The sequence below is a fragment of the Castor canadensis genome, chromosome 9 (assembly GCF_047511655.1).
Source record: "Castor canadensis chromosome 9, mCasCan1.hap1v2, whole genome shotgun sequence".
Lineage (NCBI taxonomy): Eukaryota > Metazoa > Chordata > Mammalia > Rodentia > Castoridae > Castor > Castor canadensis.
In genome coordinates, this window is record NC_133394.1 from 59,662,548 (window position 1) to 59,684,049 (window position 21,502).

The 21,502-nt window shown below is 36.9% G+C and overlaps 1 long non-coding RNA gene and 1 pseudogene across 2 annotated transcripts in view; one reads left to right on the forward strand and one right to left on the reverse strand.

The window, feature by feature from the left end:
- LOC141410907 (bifunctional heparan sulfate N-deacetylase/N-sulfotransferase 3-like) overlaps positions 1–21,502 on the forward strand; it is a 173,485-nt pseudogene that overhangs the window by 77,916 nt on the left and 74,067 nt on the right.
- LOC141410908 (uncharacterized) overlaps positions 10,348–21,502 on the reverse strand; it is a 91,094-nt gene continuing 79,939 nt past the window's right edge. For both annotated transcript variants that reach the window (XR_012435713.1, XR_012435712.1), the window contains exons 3-4: positions 20,777–20,930; positions 10,348–10,564 (exon numbers count right to left, since the gene is read on the reverse strand). This is a non-coding gene — a long non-coding RNA (uncharacterized lncRNA). The remainder of the gene's footprint in view (positions 10,565–20,776; positions 20,931–21,502) is intronic.

The following is a 21,502-nucleotide window of genomic DNA, read 5'->3' on the forward strand; positions in this document are numbered from 1 at the left end:
CATTGATTTGGGGACTTGTCAGTAAAGACTTCTCTGAATATATGACAGGATAAATTACCTAAAACAGACTGCAGCCTTATTCAGGTAAAGAGATGCAGTAGGAACTCCCTAGGCTGAGAAAGCCCCACATGGGAAGATACTGAGGTAGAAATGAATGTGATGAGTTTCGGGAATAGGTCAAGGTGACTAAGCGCAGTGAAAGGAAGAGGGTGACTCAAAATGAGGCTAGATTTAAGAACCAAGGGTCATATCCTGCATAGCTTGTGACCATGCTAGGAATTTTTCATTTTAAATACAAGGGTAAATCATGAAAATATTTTTTGAGGCGGTTTTTCACTATGTAGCCCAAGCTGGCCTCAAACTCAAAATTCTCTTGCCTCTGCTTTCTGGTGCTGGGATTGTAGGTGTGCACCACCATGTCCAGCTCCTTGGAAGGATTTTGATCACATGGCCATATTTGTGTCTTTAAAATATTTCTTTGGCTACTAGGTAGGGAATGAATTGGAAACAGGCAAGGAAAGAAATTGGTAGGATATTAGAATCCCATGTCAAAAGGCTATGAGATAAGATAGATGGGACTAAGGTGATGAAGGTGGTAGAATTAGAGAAAAGTGGATAAATTTAAGATATGTACTGAAGGTGGTACTGATAGGATGTGATAATGGACTGGACTGGATTTAAGAGAGAATGAGGACACAGGAAATGTCAAAAATAACATCTATATTTTGGAGGTGGTATTGGGGTTTGAACTCTGGACCTTGCTTGTTAGGTGGGTACCAAACCACTTTTGCTTTATTTATTTTTTTAAGAGAGTCTTGCACTTTTTGTCCAGGGTTGGCCTCAGACCACAGTCCCCGTACCTATGCCTCCCTCATAGCTGGGATTACACATATGTGCTACCACACCTGGCACATTTTTCAAATGGGAGTCTCACTAGCTTTTTGCTCAGGCTGGCATCAAACTGCAATCCTCCAAATCTCTGCCTCCCAAGTAGCTGAAATTATAGGCATGTGCCACCACATCCAGCTCATGCTATCTTTTTTGACATAGAATCTGGTTGGTTAGTAGTTGATAGTGTCATTTAATGGCATGGCAGAACCATGAAGAAAGAGCAGGGGTGAGGGGCAGGGGCCAGGGCTAAGACATGGAGATCAAGAATCCAGTTTTGAGACTAGTAAATCTCACTTGTGTTCTAAGTGTTTAACTTACATTTTATGGTAGCATAGCCATTTTCCCAATCTTTTTGGTCCATGTTTTCTTTCACTAGGAAACTCTTGACATAGATCACAGAGCTTGTTGATCTAAGATGCTATTTTCAATCTAGAGTCAATGAAAAACATAATGAAAATTAAATTTTAAGTTAAGATGCCTAAGAAAGTATTTTAGACTTTCTGCCACAGATTGCTGAACATTATGTACTTAGTCAGCTATTATTAACATTATGTACTTAGCTATTATTATTACCCAGCATTATGGCTAACCTTCCAGAACATGGGAATCTGCCTTCCCAGAACATACTACCCACAATGTTAGCCTAAACTTTTCTATATAATAAGATTTCAGATGTTCTCTCTAGTATGCAAATTTAGGGGATCAGATGCATGTATCCTTTATCCAAAACTCATTAAAAAGAGTAACTCTCAGTGATTCACATGCTGGAACTACATGTTGAGAGTATCTGAATGGCTCAAGAGGGAAACATGCCCAGGAAAAGGTAGTGGGGTAGGAGTCATTATTTACCCCAGAAGCCCATGAGAGAAAATTTCAAAATCTAGTGAATATATAAAAAATAGCCTATCTCTTTTGACAAAGGAAAAGGGTGTCCCAGAAGTTTCATAATATCTGTGTTATGGTTGAGTAATGGATCACAGCACATAAAAACAATGGAGTTGCTAGAAACAGTGGCTCACATCTGTGATCCCAGCTATTCAGGAGGTGGAGATCAAGAGGATTATGGTTCAAGGCCAGCCCAGGCAAAAACATTAGACCTTATCTGAAAAATAACTTAAGCAAAAAAAGGCTGGAGATATTGCTCAAGTATTAAAACCCCTGCCAACCAAGCACAAAGTCCTGAGCTCACTCCAGTACTGCCAGAAAAATAAAAATAAAGAGCAATGGAGGGAAGATAGTAATGATGACAATAATAAAGAGCATTTGTTGATTGTGTGTCACATTTCAGGAACCCCACTAAATGTGTTCCCTGTCTTATTTAATTACCTCTGAACCCTCTGGGGTAAGTACTCTTCTATCTAGCATTTTAGAAACTAAAGCATGAGGTCATACTTAGGTCAGAGGTCATACTTAGGTCAAAGGTCATTTGCCAAATGCCACATAGATAGTAAATGAGAGTGAAATAGCCAGATATGTCTGAGTCCAGGGGTGGAGTTTTCCACCACTCACCACACTGTACCAGCACACCAATAAAGGATGAGACTTTACTGCCAACAGCTAGAAGGAAAACCAAAAACAGTATGTATATTAGTTGGGGAATATTGTTTAGCACTTCAAAACAAGGGAAATGTTGCTGCTAAAGTATCTTTTTATTATATCGGGTTCCTGAAGATACTGACTACTTATAGGCATTTATAACTACCTTGAGCTCTTCATCAATATAGGTTTTTACAAATTTGCAGGCATTTGAATTGTATGATGTAGCTCTAGTCATTGAGAATTTTATCCTTGCTTTTTCCCATACTCCTCAAAAAATTCTTGTGATTGTTCATTTTTTCTTTTAAAACCTTTTTTTATTGGTGTGCTGGATGGGGGTACATTGTGACATTTACAAAAGTTCTTACAATATATCAAATACCATACTTGAATTCACCCCCTTCACCATTCTCCTTTATTTCCCTTCCCCCCATTCCTGGAACAGTTTCAGCAGGTCTCATTTTTGCATTTCATACATATGTACCAAGTATTTGCACCATATTCACCCTCACACACCCTTTCCCTACATCCCTCCTTCCCACTGGTGCCAACCGCCCAGACAGGACCTGTTTTGCCCTCCTGTTCTCCAGTTTTGGAAAAAAAAATGAAATCTTTGTTGAAGATAGCTCTGTGTTCCAGTGCATCACATCCTTCCTTTCCCTTTTTGTTATTATTTTGGTTGTAAAACAAAGCTAGCCACACCTCTTTAACTTTTTCAATATATATTTGTAACACATTGCTGTAGCTCAATCCACTTAACAGCCTGATGTTATGGTTCTCTGTATGTGAAATTGCTCTGTGGCATGAAGAAAGCTTCAAGGGAAGCTTATTAAAGTGGAACCTTTGAAAACTATCAAACAATTGAAAAATACAAACAGAAAAATTAAAAACCCATTCAGGAAAGACAAATATGTCAACACTGAAACTGTAGGAGTTCTTTTTCTAAAAAACATGTTTCATTGTTTATGCTTGAGTTATTTTCCTCTATGCCAAAGAGCAATGAATAAGGACTAATGGCCACTTCAAGCAGAGAAGAAAAATTACAACTATACTAAGTTGTCCCAAGCCCCTTCCAAAATAATCCAGAGTTCATGTAGATTTATTTTGGGAATGGACAGAACTTGAGCAGGACCAATTGAAAAAAGAAGCATTGTGATGCATGATGGGTTACTTCATGATTGCAGTGTTTCTATATTTGTAAATTTGAAACTTTTTTAAATGAACTTATTTTATACACTAAAGTTTGATTTCAAGTATACTAATTTCCCAGGTTATTTGGCTCTTTTGGTACCCTCTATTTTCACTATGAAGACTTTTATTTCAAAACAAATTGCTCTATAGAATTTTCTACATTACTTAACTAAAAGTGTCTTCTCTTGAGACAACATTGTCTGTTATAGGCTCACAGGCTGAGGGACCAATAGGAATGTGACAAACTTGGTAGAAACTGCAGCATACAAAATAAAACCCTGTGTCTGGTGAACGTGGAAGGTTCACTATTACTCTAATAAATAGTTTTATTCTTAGGAAAATGATGAATATGTTTGTAGCAAGTGTTTATTATTCAATTTGTTGAAATTGTGAGCAATAGAATAAAAACAAGTGGCTCTGACAAGGATGTGTTGAGTGGCGTTCACATCACCTCTCAAACACATATATCAAGATCAAGACTGGTGAAATGGTTACCAAGCTTCTTGAAGTCTAGAGGTCTTCATTTATCACTCTAGTTTTACAAACTAATTAGTAATGATGGATTTAAACAATTGTATTTATAACACATTTCAAAATTCTGGGGTGAAAATATGATCAAGACAAATCTTCGCACATTCTAATGAGTTTGTTTGGTCTTAGGAGCACGGCATTCCTACTGACATGGGCTATGCAGTGGCCCCTCACCATTCTGGTGTCTACCCTGTCCACGTTCAGCTTTACGAGGCCTGGAAGAAGGTTTGGAATATTAAAATCACCAGCACTGAAGAATATCCACATCTGAAACCAGCTAGGTATCGGAGAGGCTTCATTCACAAAAACATCATGGTGAGCTCCCTCCAGGATTCATAGAGTTGAAGTAATTCTTCCAGATTTCCCACATTTGTAGGAAGAAGAAAAAAAGAACAAAAAGTTACAGACAGAGCTATAGGAAAAGCTCCATTTTGTAGGAAGCGTATTGGTCACATCTAAGGAAAGGATCTTCCTATTACAATCACTTCAGTTCTTCAAATATAACTTCAAAAATAGGGTTTTTTTTCTGACTCTACTACTGATTAGCAGGCACTGATATGAAAACATTAAGAAAACATTACATCAAATTTGTAGATAATTTTGGAAGTCATCATTTCTTCAAAAAATAATTTTGCAGATAAAACTAATACCAACTCTATATTAACCATGCTGGCCTTTTATAAGCCAAACTGTGTTTTTCTTCTTACCATGCCAGGCTGAAAAAAACAAAACAAAACAAAACTCAACTATTTGCAGCAAGAAGCCACATTCGAAGTCCTGCTTAATCATTAACAGATGATAACACAGAGAATAAATGACAGATGATGTTAATTAGATCATTACTCTCCATTGCCTAATTCCCTCCAGATCCTCTCTGTTTTATTTTGCTTCTTCTACACTGGCAAAGGATATTGTTAAAATATGTTACTATCTAATATTTTGTGAGACCTTCCAAGTAAGTCATTAAATTTTAGTTTTTCCCTGAGTCAGGAAATCCAAGGAAAGCACTGTGAAGCTTGGAATGGTCTCCTAATTTAGACTCAAATAACAGAAAGAAACAGCCCAAGAACACTATGTGAACAACCGTGACAGTCAAACTGATACGCTTGAACAAATGTCAGCCTTCCAGAATTAGGTGTAACTGGCTTCTTTGTAGACAATTTTCTAATGTCTGCAGAAATTAGAGTGGATAATGACATTTAACTTGTATCAACTCACATCTTGACTTGTCCTTCAATTAAAAAAAATGTTATAAATGCTACTTGGGGATATTATGGCCACATTTTATCCCACCCTGCCCTTCCTCTGTACTGAAAATGAATTTACTGTGTCTCATGTTGCCAGGCTTCTGACCAGAGAGAATTTAAAAGACCTGTCTTATATCATGATTTAAAAGCATTCCAATGTGCTTTTGTCATTTTAGAATCATAGGTAGCCTTACGATATGGGTGTTACTCTAAAGATTTTATTCAGTGTTTTTGCTTTGTTTCTGTTTCTGTACTGTTAGAAAACTTGCTAGGATATGACCATGAGATGTGTTTTTTTTTCTCCTGAAAAATATATTTTACCTGTATTTTAAATGCAAGAATCTTACAGACAATAAAGACTTCTACAGGTTTCCTGCTTTGATGGAATTGTCCCTGTGGTTATACTTTTGCATGGAAAAGTTTGATTTGTGGGCTCTTGGGTGAGAATTTCCAAGTGAGAAATGTTCTATAGGCAGCTGATTATGCAATAAGAAAGAGAGAACAAGGCCATCCAAATAGAGATATGAATGAGACCACAGGAGCCAAAGTGCCCTCCTACTGAGAGACAGAAAAGAAAAAAGGGGCAAGAAATTGAGGAATGAACCTTCTGTCAGACCCATATTTGGCTATATGAGGTGAGGGAAACTTTATGTTATGACACATTCACAAATCAAACTCAAAAGACTTACAAGAAAATTCATTATCTTCCCTACTGACCAGCTATTGATTCTGTTATCCTTGATTCAGTTCTGTAATTCAAACATCACACTGAGACCCCACTTCCAGTCAGTCTCTGAATCCTAGCAATAAGTCTTTTATAATATCTTCATTGGTACTACCACAGCCACCATCTTGAAACACTGCCGGGATTTCCATTTCTTAACTTTGGTGCTTGTCTACTTATAGTTTGACCCACCCCCACTGCAGTCTATCTCAGAAGCAGTGCCAACTTAATCTTTCTAAAATTCTGCCTCCATCCTACTTTTCTTACCTTTATGAGTTCCAGTTGTTTCCATGCCCTTTAATTTGATATTCAGGGACCTGAAAACAATCTTCTCTATGTCTACCTTTCTGTCTTCCATTTCCCTGCCACTTACACACTTGCTCTAGCCAAACAGGCCAAAAACATGTTGCTGTTTTTCTGCCTTTGCTGTTTTTTCCACCTTGAGCAACTTACTGGCCACACTCTACCTATTTCTATTCCCTATATTCTTTGGTATCAAGTCCTATATCTTATATAATTTACAGTAAAGCACCTTGGTATATATCAGTTCAATACTAAACTCAGGCCTGCCACTAATAGAAATGCACATTGGTGAAGCCTCCCATTAATCCTGCTGACAGCAGCCCCCTCGCCCCCAGTGTTTACTGAGTATTGTTGGCAGTTTTGTCTCTTTGAAGCCTTAGTTATAGGACATTGGCTTCCTGTTGACTGAGGCTTTCATAAGGTTTTCATGGGTTCATTAGAGTCTCAGAGTTCAAATTTGATAGTGTTATACTCTGACAACCAGATCTAGAGGGTAGTCCATAGCAAAATACCTAAAAAATAGTTTAGCTAAAATCATATACTTTTAAAATAATACTAACCTGGCAATCGCATGTGAGCATTTTCTTGTTTAGCTTTTGGATACTTTTCCTTAGCCTTATATATATTAAAACCTGCAAGAGTGGAAGGGATGAATATGATCAAAGTCCATTATATGCATATATGTAAATATCACAGTGAAACTCCTTTGTATAATTAATATATACTAACAGAATTTTTAAAAACATGTACCTTTTTATTCCTCCACATGATCCAGTATAAAGATTAGAATAAGTATTTGGTAAATAAATGAAGAAATATTATATAAAGCTTTGCTTTCCAGGAAATGACATTTCCAAGACTTGTTAGGAACTATATTTTCAGTTAGAATATCTTTCTCTCACTTCCTTTCTTGTTGTTGACTTTGTGCTAGTATTATGACAATGTAGCATGCTTTCAAACATACACATCACCAGAGCTAATACTCTGTGATTTAAGCTAATGTCCTTTCAACTGTTTCAAGATGAATTTGCTTCTAAGGGTATAAGCTTTACCAGTTTACAAAAATAAAAAGGACATACAGAGACTTGACTTATTCAGCAATATAGGATACATTGATCAAGCTGAGAATTAGCTTCCTAAGAAAATGTTCCAAGAACTAGACTAAAATTTATTTACAATAGATATTCAAACTAAAAAAAAAAAAAAGAACTAGTATACTTGTGATGGGCTGCAAAACATGGGACTTCCTGAACAGGCAATATTTTGAAAGTACTTATTGAACTAAATATGCTTTAAGAGTTAAGACAATAAAAATGAAGATCTATTTGCTTAGGGCAAAAAAGCAAAGCTCCCGCCTGTGTAAAATTTGTCACTTTCCAAAATGTATTCATTAATTTTCTGCCACTTCAAGTGTATACTGCAAACTCAGCTTATCATGGGATCATTATATTTAGCTTAAAAGTAAAGCCTTTTATAATTACACTGTTATTTTATCTGTAAAATTTTAAAAAAACGTACTGATAACAAATGTGTATAATAGAAGCAGAAGGATTTAAAGGATGAAAAGAGACCTTCTACTAAGTGACCATTTATCATTCTGTTTATGACATGTTCTAAAAGTTACTATGCAAGTCAAGTGGATAATCTCTTACTTTTGAAACTGGCAGATTCACACCTAGAATTTTGGGCAGTTGCAATAGCCTGCAGTGGTCTTTGCAGACTCTAGCAAATACTGTGATTTGTGTTTTAATATCTGTTATAATTTAGAATGTCATTTCCTAAGAAGCACAATGGGTTAATAATTGACTTCATTTTCTAATGCATGTGTAGAATTTGTCAGAAAGTAATATTCTTTACATTTTTGCCTACTAGGATTACAATTTAATGCAGATAATTCTAATATTTTAAATTCTTTTTACTGCTCTTTATTTCTTATGATGCTAAAATATATTAGACTTCATAATAAAAGTACTTTTTTTCAAATAAAAAACATGTTTTATTTTGCTTTTATGAATTGTATCTTTTTTAATTTTTTTTTTATTATTCATATGTGCATACAATGTTTGGGTCATTTCTCCCCCCTGCCCCCATCCCTTCCCTTACCACCCACTCCACCCCCTCCCTCTTCCCCCCACCCCCTCAATACCCGGCAGAAACTATTATTTTTTTAATTTTTATTTTTTTATTATTCATATGTGCATACAATGTTTGGGTTATTTCTCCCCCCTGCTCCTACCCCCTCCCTTACCACCCACTCCACCCCCTCCCTCTCTTTCTGGCAGAAACTATTTTGCCCTTATCTCTAATTTTGTTGAAGAGAGAGTATAAGCAATAATAGAAAGGAACAAGGGATTTTGCTAGTTGAGATAAGGATAGCTATACAGGGAGTTGACTCACATTAATTTCTTGTGCATGTGTATTACCTTCTAGGTTAATTCTTTTTGATCTAACCTTTTCTCTAGTTCCTGGTCCCCTTCTCCTATTGGCCTCAGTTGCTTTTAAGGTATCTGCTTATGATATGAGGATAGGTAAGACACCTAAAAAATTAGCTAGCATTTGTTGCCCTCAACACAGAAAAACAAAAGTACTAACTTTTAAGATTTAAAGAGAAAAGTGAATAAAATAACTCAAAGTCTATTTTAGTTTTAAATATCTCTTTAAGTTCCCTCACTGACCATTCTTTACTTACATCCTCCTCTCTTTCCCAGGGTGTGAAGGATTTTTCCAGGGCCTAGTTTAGAGTTCAATAATGATGCCAGTTTGTACATCACCTTTCATAAGAAAAAAGTTAGGTTTCAATAAAGTAATTGGTTGAAATTAGCTTTTTCCTTACTTAGTCATTTTTCTTTTAGGTTCTTCCAAGACAGACCTGTGGGCTTTTCACTCACACAATTTTCTACAAAGACTATCCAGGGGGTCCTAAGGAGCTGGATAAGAGTATTCAAGGAGGTGAACTTTTCTTCACTGTGGTCCTCAACCCAGTAAGTACTTGGAGTGATTCTCCAAGTAATGATGAAAAATGACAGTGTGGGTAAAAATTATCCTGACAAAGAGGCCAGTGATTGGGTAGTTATCATCAAATCACCATGAAGTCCCAGCTCTAAAACAGTCATAAAAACTGAATTGAACCACATCTACAAATGGGAACACAGTAATTCCACAGTGACATTAGGAATTTGTGGCAGAATTGGTAGCGCACTGCAGCGGACCCTCCTCCATGTTGAAAAGTGATCATATCTTGCTTTTCTGGAAAATAAGATTTTCACCAACAAACTCTCCTACTTCCTTTAGGTACCAGTTTTCTTCAGTTAGGCAACTATTATCTCTATTGCTCTGTCTTTTTGCTTTTTTCTATTTAAGGTATAAAAAATGTTCTCATATTATATAAGTATAAAGGAAAGAAATCAGATGAGCAAATATGACATTGTTCTGCACCATGTAAATCTTACCATGCTAGAACACAAGGCACCCCTGTTTAATTGACTGCTCTTCCTTCTTCATTTCTTGTGTATCAGCAATGCAGTGAACCAACTGCATGTATTTTTGTACAAAGCAAGTATTTTTAAAGTAGTGTAGTGAAAGAAGAACTAATTGAAGTAAGTTGTATAAGGAAAAACTGTTAGTGATTTTCCCTTGTGCAGGAACATAAAAAGTAAAGCTAAAATTTATTTACTATATATGTGGGTTTGTCCCTGGCATTAGCAATATTCAAGATGAAAAACTATAATTACCTCCAATATGAAAAAAATTCTAACAGGATAAAAATTGCATAGCATTAGAAATAAACAGAATAAAATTTAAAACTCTTCTTGACCTTAATTTTTCAGGTCCTGCAAATAAAAATGCAGGTGCTTTTCCTCAGCTACTCCAATAACTAGTTATCTTTTTTAGCTTCTAGAAAATGAGGTAAAAGTAAGGGTAACTTGTCTCTGGGAAAATCTACAAGTGTGTTCAAAAATCGGGATAGTTTGGAATACTGTAGCATTTAGCCTTTGGAAGTTTATTGAATTTCAGACCCCTAAAATGTAAGTAATTTTGATTTATATGTCAGAACTAACCTGATTCTCCTAGATAACCTGTCTTTTACAAATGGTATCTTTTGAGTTACATCATATGGCTGTCTTCTCTTTTCTTCCCAATTCTGCCAAAAATACACAGGAAAAATAGTTAAACTAATGCATGATTATGAACTGCAGACTCAGTTACAATATTCTTAAAATTCTAACATTTTCACTAATAACTTTAAGACTCTTTAATCTATATTCAACAAAATTCTGATATTTTATATTTCCTGTCATCATAAAAAAAATAGTACTATGAACTACTGTATTTAATTCTTTAAGCCAATAGATTCTTTGGCGCTTAAAAAGGTCCTGGTAGTATGGTTATTTCATAACTTTATAAACCAAGTGATTTTCATCATATGGAAAAAGTTCAAAATTCATTCATTTATGTACAATGGATTTATATTAAAAATTTCATCCATTTTGTGATAAGAAATGTCTTCCTTTATTAAGAAATCAAATTATTATCTTAATTTTAAAATTCCCATAGTAAAGCCTGTATTAATCTTAATACTAATCTAGACTGAGCAGCCTCTTTAACAAAACAAATGATTCCCAGAACTTTATCAATAATAATTGGCAATTTTATTTACCTTGATGAAGAGATGCATATGGAATAAACTTCACAAACTTCAGAAAAGTTACAGAATGCAATTACTGTCAGATGAATATTTAGACTCAAACTAAGTTACAAATTTTGTCAGAAACCATAAAAACATACAAGGAATCCAGAACTCTTCATGTGGTACACCAGGTCCAGCTTGGGGGAGCAATTCTACTTACCTGGAAATGTGATTGGGAAGTCTACATTTAGACTCAGTGGAGTCTAGCCAAAAGGAAATCAACTGTCAATAGTCAGTGGCATCTGCCTTGCAGAATGGAGTGAGGAAAAAGGGCCTGTTTTTCATGAGTTCTCATACTAAAATTAAATGTTTGGATAAAGTTTGTGTTAAGGTTTTAAGACCTCCAGCTCTAGTAAAACATGCTATTAATTTAGCAATGACAGTCCTTTTTATTAGGCCAGAATGAGAATTAGAAAATCTTGATGATCTCAAGATATGTATTAGCTGCAAGAAAGAGGAATTTTAATTGTGGTGGATTTGAAAAGCAGCCATTGGAAGATCATGTAATAACACAGGACTCCATTAGAAGTACTATTTTCTGTGAATGCTAAATGACACTGTTTACTGCAAAAAGTTAGATGGATGCTGGAGACATGGAACTTAAAAACACTCAGATGCCTTTGAGTTGAAAATAAAAATATAACCATGGCTTTAATTAATGAAGTTTTTTTCCATGCAAAAATATAATATCAAGGTGTTAGAATAACTCAGTGTTAAATGAGTGGTGGCTTCGGTGAAGTATGCTTCAGAGTTAAACTGGAATAGATCACAGCAAAGACAAACTCCTTGAGTGGAATAACTTTCTGAAATGTTCCACGGTTATCAATGTATTTTTCTTGTCTAGAGAAGTGTCAATCAGGTGAATTTAATTTAAAAAAAGAGTTGCAAAGACAAATGTTAGCACTATCTAGGGAAGAGAAAACGGCCATCTCTAAATGAGTATGTCTGATGTGGATTTTGATTCATAGACTTTGAGGTTTGGACCCAGTAGCAAGGTGAACCCATCAAGGCTATCTAAGCCTGGAACTGAAGAATTTAATTCTTCTTTTTCTGATTATAAATTCAACTGTCAACTTTTGACTTGCAATTTGCTTTCCTATATAGATACTACTGTAGGAAAAAATGTGTGATCACAGAAACTTGTGCTTACTGGGGCAGTAATTTGTACAATTTCAAACTTTTTCTTTTAATTGGTGAATACTTCCAACACAGCCTGACTACCAGGAAAGGACCCTCTAATTTACAGACTTCAAAGTATTCAGTTCCCCCTAATTTATAATTCCCCATTGTAAACTAATAGGTGACATCCTTTTTATTCATTGGATTCATAGGCTTTACTACATTGATTTCTGCCCCAGAGATATGCACTGTCTATGTCAGTATGCATATGCTAAATCAGGTTTTGAAACTTACCAAGCTGAGAGATAGTCCCTGAAGTGCTTTTGTTTACTTCAAGGTGGTAATGGGAGTTATGCTAAAAATATCATGAGAGGGAGCCACAGAAATACACCAGGGTCACTGCATATGAACAAGCACAAATTTCTATGCAAACGTGTAATACACTCAGACACAAATGTTCTTCACCGATTCACAGTTCCACAGAGAAACCTCATAGATGTACATTTTCAAATGATGAAAAGTGGCAACTTACTTTAAAGTACCTATATAAATAATATGTAAATGAGTTCTAAGGATTAAAACTCATGCAGATGACATAAAGGACTCATTGGCAGTGACTGTACATACCCTCGATAAATGATTATTTATATAATTTATGATATATATGCTTATAGAAAAGTAGGAAGTAAGAGTAAACCATACATTTGAATACATCTCCCATTTCACCTGTCTTAGGAAGAAGTAGTAACTCTAAGTGAGATGAATGAAATTGTTTCTGGGTTAGGATCGTACCTCTAGTGGGAACCATATTATCACAGATTATCTGAACAAGGATATCACCTTCCTACTTTGGTGCTCTTTTTCCTAATCAGAAGATGTCTGAGTCTTTGCTAATGCTTCTGGTCAGTAAACATGCCCTATGTGTTCACTCATTAAATTCACTATCTGTGGAACACTCTGTGTCGTCCCAGCATGCTTCATAATGAAGTCAGCACTTGCTTTCTTTATTAATTCAAAAAAGGCTGTGGATTGCCAGAAGATTCACTCTCTTACCACTCAACTTGGCATTCAAGGGGAGCAAACCCCTGAAAGAACAGAAATATTATAATTCCTCTACACATATATCACAGTACAAATAGCTAACACCTTTATGCCCACATTTTACTAGATTTTTTGTTCCCATGTTCTCAATTTGATATTGCACTCTTTTAACACATCCATGATACCCATCTACCCAAACCCCTGAAAGCAAAATCTAAGTTTATTTCTCTTATTAAAGAAGAAACATAAGCATGTGAATAGAATGAATATCTAAAACTGGGAGTAACATATAGATAAATAACAATTAAAACAAAATTCACAAAAGAAAATAACCTACATAAGTAGAAATTAATCCACATAAAATTTTAAAAATTATAATTTGCATGTATAATATTTGGTTGTCTATAAAATTCGTATGAAAGAAAACAAATTTTTATTCCTTTTTGGCTTCTTTGGTTTTTTATTAGTGTATATTGTACAAAATGAAGGGTAACATTGTGATATTTTAGATATGAATTTAATGTACTTTTATCATGTTCATCCCCTCTACTACTCTTTCTTATCCCTCCTACTCTGAACTCTCCCCACTATTTCTAACTCTATTGCAAAAATTTATAATGGGTTTCCTTATGAACTTTCCATACATGCATTCAATGTACTTTTTTTTCTTTCTTTTATTGTTTTTACAATTACTTTCATGTGTATACATCGTTTGGGCCAGTGCCACCTTCTTAGTACCCCCGCCCCCACCCCCGCTTCTGGCAGAACCTGTTCTGCCCTCTTGTTCTCCAATTTTGTTGAAGAGAAAATGTAAGAGATAATAAGAAAGACATAGCGTTTTTGCTAGCTTGAGATAAAATAGCTATACAGAGAGATTCCTAACATTGCATCCATGCACTTGTGTATTGCAACCCACATTAGTTCATCTCTGCCAGACCTCTGTGCTACTTTTTGGTCCCCTTCCCACAGTAATCTGCCAGTTTAACATTACTATAGTCACTCCTCTACAGTGAGCACATCAACCACATTCAAGTTTTAGGTTTCTTTCCCTTTCCATGTTCCTCCTGTGCACATTCTCCCCTTAGTGTGTGACCCATGCATTTGTTTTAGGTCTATAATCTTCCTGTGAGGGAGAACATGCGATTTTTGACCTTCTGAGCCAGGCTAACTTCACTTAAGATGATGTTCTTCAGTTCCATCCATTTACTTGCAAATGACAAAATTTCATTCTTCTCTGTAGCTGAGTAAAATTCCATTGTGTATAAATACCACATTTTCTCAATCCATTTGTCAGTAGTGGGGAATCTTGGCTGTTTCCATAACATGGCTATTGTAAATAGTGCTGCAATGAACATGGTGTGCAGAGGCCTTGTAATAACCTGAGTCACATTCCTTCGGGTTTATCCCTAGGAGTGGTATTGCTGGATCATATGGCAGATCAAGGTATAGTTTTTTGAGAAGCCTCCATATTGTTTTCCAAAGTGGTTTGTACTAGCTTACATTCCTACCAGCAGTGTATGAGGGTTCCTTTTTCCCTGCATCCTTACCAACATTTGTTGTTGGCGATGTTCTTGATAGTAGCTATTCTAACAGGAGTGAGGGGAATCTTAGCGTGGTTTTGATTTGCATCTCATTTATGGCCAGGGATGGTAAGCATTTTTTCATGTGTTTTTTGGCCATTTGGACTTCTTCCTTTAAAAAGTTCTGTTTAGTTCAGTTGCCCACTTCTTTATTGGTTCATTAACTTTGGGGGAGCTTAGTTTTTTGAGCTCCCTGTATATTCTGATTGTCAGTCCTTTGTCTGGTGTATAGCTAGCAAATATTTTCCCACTTCAATGTAGAGACCACTTCCTTTGTTGTACAGAAGCTTTTAGAATCCACGTAGTCCCATTTGTCCATCTTTTCTCTTAGTTGCTGGGCTGCTGTAGTTCTACTGAGGAAGTCCTTGCCTATATCTATTGCTTCCAGAGTATTCCCTGCTCTTTCAAGTACTAACTGCAAGGTTTTGGGTCTGATATTTAAGTCCTTAATCCACTTTGAGTTGATACTAGTACAGGGTAACAGGCAGGTATCTAGTTTCAGTATTCTGCAGGCATATAACCACTTTTCTCAGCAACATTTGTTGAAAAGGATGTCTTTCCTCCATCATATGTTTTTGGTGCCTTTGTAAAAAATAAGGTAGGCATACCTGTGTGGACTCATATTCATGTCCTCTTTTCTGTTCCACTGGTCTTCATATCTGTTTTTGTGCCAGTACCATACTGTTTTTATTGCTATGGCTCTGTAGTATAGTTTCAAGTCAGGTATTGTGATACCTCCAGCATGGCTCTTTTTGTTCAGTATTCCTTAGCTATTTGTGGTCTATTGTGTTCCAAATGAACTTTTAGAGTAATTTTTCAATCTCTGTGGTGAACATCATTGGGATTTTGATGGGAATTGTGTTGAACATGTAGATTGCTTTTGGTAGTATACCAATTTTTGCTATGTTGATTCTGCCAATTCATGAGTATGGGAGATCTTTTCAACTTCCACAGTCTTCCTCGATTTCTTTCTTCAGTAGTTTATAGTTCTCCTTGTAGAGGTTATTTACATCATTTATTAATTTTATTCCTAGGTATTTGAATTTTTTTGAGGGTATTGTAAATGTAATTGTTTTCCTTCATTCTTTCTCAATTTACTCATTGTTAGTGTATAGCAAGCCTACTGATTTTTGTAAGTTGATTTTGTATCCTGCTACATTGCTGAAGCTGTTTATGGTGTCTACAAGTTTTGGGTGGAGCTTTTTGGGTCTTTGAGGTATAGGATCAAGTCGTCTGCAAATAGAGATACTTTGATTATTTCTTTACCTATTTTCCTTTTATTTCTTCTTCTTCCTTATAGCTCTGGGTAGGAATTCTAGGACTGTGTTAAATAGGAGGGAAGAGAGTGGGCATCCTTGTCTCATTCCTGACATTAGAGAAAATTGTTTCAGTTTTTCCCCATTAAGTATGATGTTTGCTATAGGTTTTCATATATAGCCTTTATAATGTTAAGGTACATTCTTTCTATTCCTAGTTTTCTTAAAGCTTTTATCATGAAGTGGTGTTGAAGGCTTTTTCTGCATCTGTTGAGATGATCAAGTGGTTTTTGTCTTTGCTTCTATTAATGTGATGCATTACATTTATTGATTTGCATATATTGAACCATCCCTGCATCCCTGGCATGAAGCTGACTTGGTCATGATGAGTGATCTTTTTGATATGTTGTAGGATTTGGTTCACAATAATTTTATTGAGGACTTTTCCATCAATGTTCATTAAGGAGATTGGCCTGTAGTTCTCCTTTTTGGAGGTGTCTTTGTCTGGTTTTGGGATGAGAGTCATATTGGCTTCATAAAACGAGTTAGGCAGTGTTCTTTCCCTTTCTATTTTGTAGAAAAGTTTAAGGAGTGTTGTTATTAGTTCTTTGAAGGTCTGGTAGAATTCAGCTGACAATCCATCAGGTCCTGGACTTTTCTTTTTTGGGAGACTCTTGATTGCTGCTTCAATTTCATTCCATGTTATAGGTTGGTTTAGGTGGTTAATGTCCGCTTGGTTCAATATTGGATGGTCATAAGTATCTAGAAATTTGTCCATTTCTTTAAGATTTTCCAATTATTGGAATATAGGTTCTCAAAGTAGTCTCTGATGAGTCCCTGGATTCCCTTGCTGTTTGTTGTTATTGTCCTATTTTCATTTCTGATTTTGCTAATTTTGCTCTTTTCCCTCCTCATTTTAGTCAGATTTGCCAGGGACTTGTCAATCTTGTTTATTTTTTCAGAGAACCAGCTTTTTGTTTCATTCATTTCTTTGTATGGGTGTTTTTTTTTTGTCTCTATTTCATTAATTTCAGCCCTATTTTTATTACTTGTCTTTTCTTCTCCTGTGATTTGATACTTCCTGTCCTCTCATGGCTTTGTTTGCTTTCATATTCTGTGTGCAGAATTCCTTGTACAGTTATCTGTAGTGGTGGCTAGGTTGTCATATATTGTCTTAGTTTCTGTTTATCGTGGAAGATTTTTATTGCTCTGTCAATTCTGAATGATGGTTTTGCTGGGTAGAGTATCTTAGAGCTGAAATTATTTTCATTCAGTGCCTGAAATATCTCACTCTATGTCCTTCTTGCTTTTAAAGTTTCTGTTGAGAAATCTGCTGTGTTTTTGATGGGTTTACCTTTATATGTTTTTTTTTTCTCTCTTACAACCTTCAATATTCTTTGTCTGTGCTTGTTGTTTTAATGATAATATGCTGTGGGGAGATTCTATTTTGGGCAAGTCTGTTTGGTGTCCTGGAGGCTTTCTGTAACTGAATGGGCAAACTTTCTCGAAATTTGGGGAATTTTCTGCTATTATTTCATTGAATATATTATGTATCCCTTTGGCTTGCACCTCTTCTCCTTCTTCAGTGCCCATGATTCTCAGGTTTAGCCCTTGAAAGAGTCACTGAGTTCTTGCATATTCTTTTCACTGCTCTTTGGTTGTTTGACTAAGATTTCTTCTGTTTTTTTCTTTAATTTCTATTTTACCTTCGAGCTTTGAGATTCTGTCTTCTACTTGTTCTAGTCTGCTGGAGCGGCCTTCCACTGTGTTTTTTGTTTGACTAAAGAGAATTTTATTTCCAGGATTTCTGTTTGATTCTTTTTTCTGAGGTTTTCCATATTTTTGTTCAACTCCTCTTTTATATTTTGTGTTGTCACCTGTAACTCATAAATCTCTTTTTATGGTGTCCTTTGTTTCAGTTTGGTGTTCGCTGAAGTCCTCTCTGAGTCCGTTTATTTGGTTCTGTGTCTTCTCATGTCCTTTATTTTTGGTGTCTTGAAATTTCTTGAGTGCATCTTGTACATTCAGATTAACCATGTCTAGTATCTTCTCCATGAATTTCTCAGTGATATCTTCCAAGATTTCTTCTTTGGGGTCCTTAGTGACATTTTATCCTTGTTTTGTCAAGGGCAGAAACTGGGTATCCATTTTCTTCATTTCCCACTGAATCCTGTATTAAATTATCTTTTTTCTTTTTCAAGGAGAATCCTCTTTTTTCAACATGTGCATACATTGTTTGGGTCATTTCTCCACCCTGCCCCCCTCCCCCACCCTTTTCCCCTCCCCCACTCAGTTTCAGGCAGAACCTGTTCTGCCCTTATCACTAATTTTGTTGAAGAAAATACACAAGCATAATAAGGAAGACAAAGCATTTTTGCTAGCTGAGTTAAGGATAGCTATACAGAGAGATTCCTACTATTGCTTTCTTGTACCCCTGTGTTACGACCCATATTGATTCAACTCTAACTGATCTTTGCATTGGTTCCTGATCCCCTGTTTATGATAAACTCTGTCATTTTAAGGTTTCTGTATTAGTTCCTCTGAAGTGGGGACATCAAATGCTTTCATGTTTTGGGTTTTCTACCTATTCCTATATCTCCCATATTGTTCTCCCCTTGTCATGTGATCCAAGTCCAACCACATTACTGCATTTACCCTAGATTTAAAGTCCACATATGAGGGAGAACATATGATTTTTGGTCTTCTGAGCCTGGCTGACCTTGCTCAGAATGATGTTCTCCAGTTCCATCCATTTACCTGCAAATGGTAAGATTTCATTCTTCTTCATGACGGAGTAAAATTCCATTGTGTACAAGTAACACATTTTCTTGATCCACTCATCAGTAGTGGGGCATCTTGGTTATTTCCATAACTTGGCTATTGTGAATAGCACTGCAATAAACATGGGTGTGCAGGTGCCTCTGGAGTAACCTGTGTTGCATTTCTTTGGGTATATCTCCAGGAGTGGGATTGCTGGATCATATGACAGGTCTATGTTTAGATTTTTAAGCATACCTCAAGCCCTTAAATTATCGTTTTGAGAGAATAGTTTCCATCCCTTTTCTTCTTCCCATCAATCCACTTGTTGCTGTGCAACTATGTTCTTGATAGGCTAGTTGGTGGTTTTGATTGCCTGTTTTCTTTCCCTGATTTAGCTTTTGTTTTGTGACTCACTTGGTTGTTAGCTAGGTTGATGTGGTTTTTCTGTCACTGACCTGGAGGTGTAATTTAGAAATAATAAATTCACAGGTCAATGCCAAACAAGTTGTTTACCTATTATATAGAAAACCCCTTGATGATAAAATCTGTAAACAGTAGGAGTTGGGGGGTAATGGTTATTAGGCTAGTTATAGATGTTGGAGAATTGGTAAAGGTGACACTCAAAAGGGGGGGCAGGAAAGGGGAGGGGGAAGAGGTATGGGGACTCCTGGGTTTTGTAGCCCTTGTGTGTGTTTGGGTGTATTTCTGTTGTAGTTGAGAGTGCTTGTGTCAGGGATTGCGGAGGGCTGGGGTTGTATACAGTTGGTACAGTAAGCTAATCAGCAGGTGATGACTGTGTAGGAGGGAGGGATAGTGTGTTGGCAGGTTGGGGGAAGATAAGAGGCAGAGGTGAAGACGGGGGAAATAGTGGATGAGAAGGGACAGAAAGAGTAGTTTGGAGGGAGGACAATGGATTGTAGCACAGGGGAAGCAGGGAAGGTGAAGAGGGTAAGAATAAGGATAAGAGAATAGTGATAGTGAAGTTAATAATACAGGGGAAAAAATAAACACAATAAAAAACACCAGGTTTAGGAACCACAAAAACTTCAGTATTTGGGTAAAAGTTCTAGAGTTATTCCTTAGGTATCTAATCCTGGTATTCTGGTGTTAGCATATAAACAGAAGCTCTGATGTAGTCTCACTAGGCATTGGCTAGTGAGTAGTATTGGGTCCTTCTGTCCACAAAATTAATTAGAATTGTGACGTGATGTAAGACTGCCAGTTCCTGCAGGGTGGTCAGAGCTGTTGTTTCACCAGCCAGCAGCTGCACTGCCCTTCAGCTGCAACTCTGTTTGGTCAGCTGCTCCCCCAGCAAGGTGGGGCAATTCAGTTTCAAATGCTGGCCTTTATCCCAGAGATTAGCTCCAGGATCTACCACCTGCCCTGCTTTGCAACCTTTGGGGGAGGTTGGCCTGTCACTTGTTCTCCCCTTCCCATGTTCTCAGCCTTTGTGCTTCTTCCGACCTCTGCTGGGTGCTACTGGTTCTTCTGGGAGGTTGGCTTGTCACCCCACTCCCACTCTCAGCCTTTGTGCCTTTCTCAGCCTCTGCTGGATGCTAGCAGCTCCTTTGGGAGGTTGGTTTGTCACTCCACTCCTGCTCTCAGCCTTTATACCTCTCCCAATCTCTGCTGGGTGCTAGCAGCTCCTCTGGGAGATTGACTTATTGCCCTGCCCCACTCTCAGCCTTTGCTGCTTTTCCCACATTTCACTGAGAGTTCAGCTTCTTGTGCCACCCCCATTCTCTGGGACAGGTTCAGTGTTCCACCCCACCTGCACTGTCAGTGTTAGATTATAGTTTGCTGCTTATGTTTTTTCAGTTTTGTTGGAGGGGGTTCAGTCTGCCCAGGGGATGCACTGGATTATTTTCCTGGGGGTGGGGAGGGAGTCACACATGGTGCATGATGCTTACCTGTTTTTTCTGCAGTTTCACACAAGCAGCTTTGGAGCCAGCTGGTGGGGAGAAATGGCACTGTTGTTTTCAGTGTGGCACAGAGTAGAGAGGCTTTCCATAGGCTAGGGGTCCAGGATGTCACAGAGTTTAATTCTGATTGATGTTCTGTCTTCTGCTTGTTGGGAGAAAAAAAGAGAAACAGCTGGGTGATTTTTTTTCCCAGGGCTAAACACATCTTGCTGGCTGTGCTGCATGGGATTTTCATGGCTGCTAGGTGCAATTAAAGGCTGATTTAAGGGTCAGTTATTGATTTTTTATCTGCACTTAATGTGATGGCAGTTATTATTTTGGCTAGAAGCAATCAGAATTACCCAAGTGTAGGTCTGACGTCTCAAGGAAGTTTCTGGTGTCACAGAGCTTAGGATTTCTGATTCCCTACCCTAGCCACCATCTTGGATCTTCCACATACAATATACTTTGATCATATTCTCCCCCCACATCCTGTCTTTATCCCCTCCCACCTCCCACTGCTCCTCCCCACATAGTCCTCCTTTTATGCTCATATGTGCTTTTTTGTGTCTCCATTCTGCATATAAGAGAGAAAGTGTCCATATTTAATCTTTCTTTATCTGACTTATTTTGCTTAACATGATCTTAAATTCTATCCATTTTCCTAAAAATGAAATAATTTCTTTTGTGCATAATACTCCATACTGTATATATGCCATGTTTTCTTCAATCATC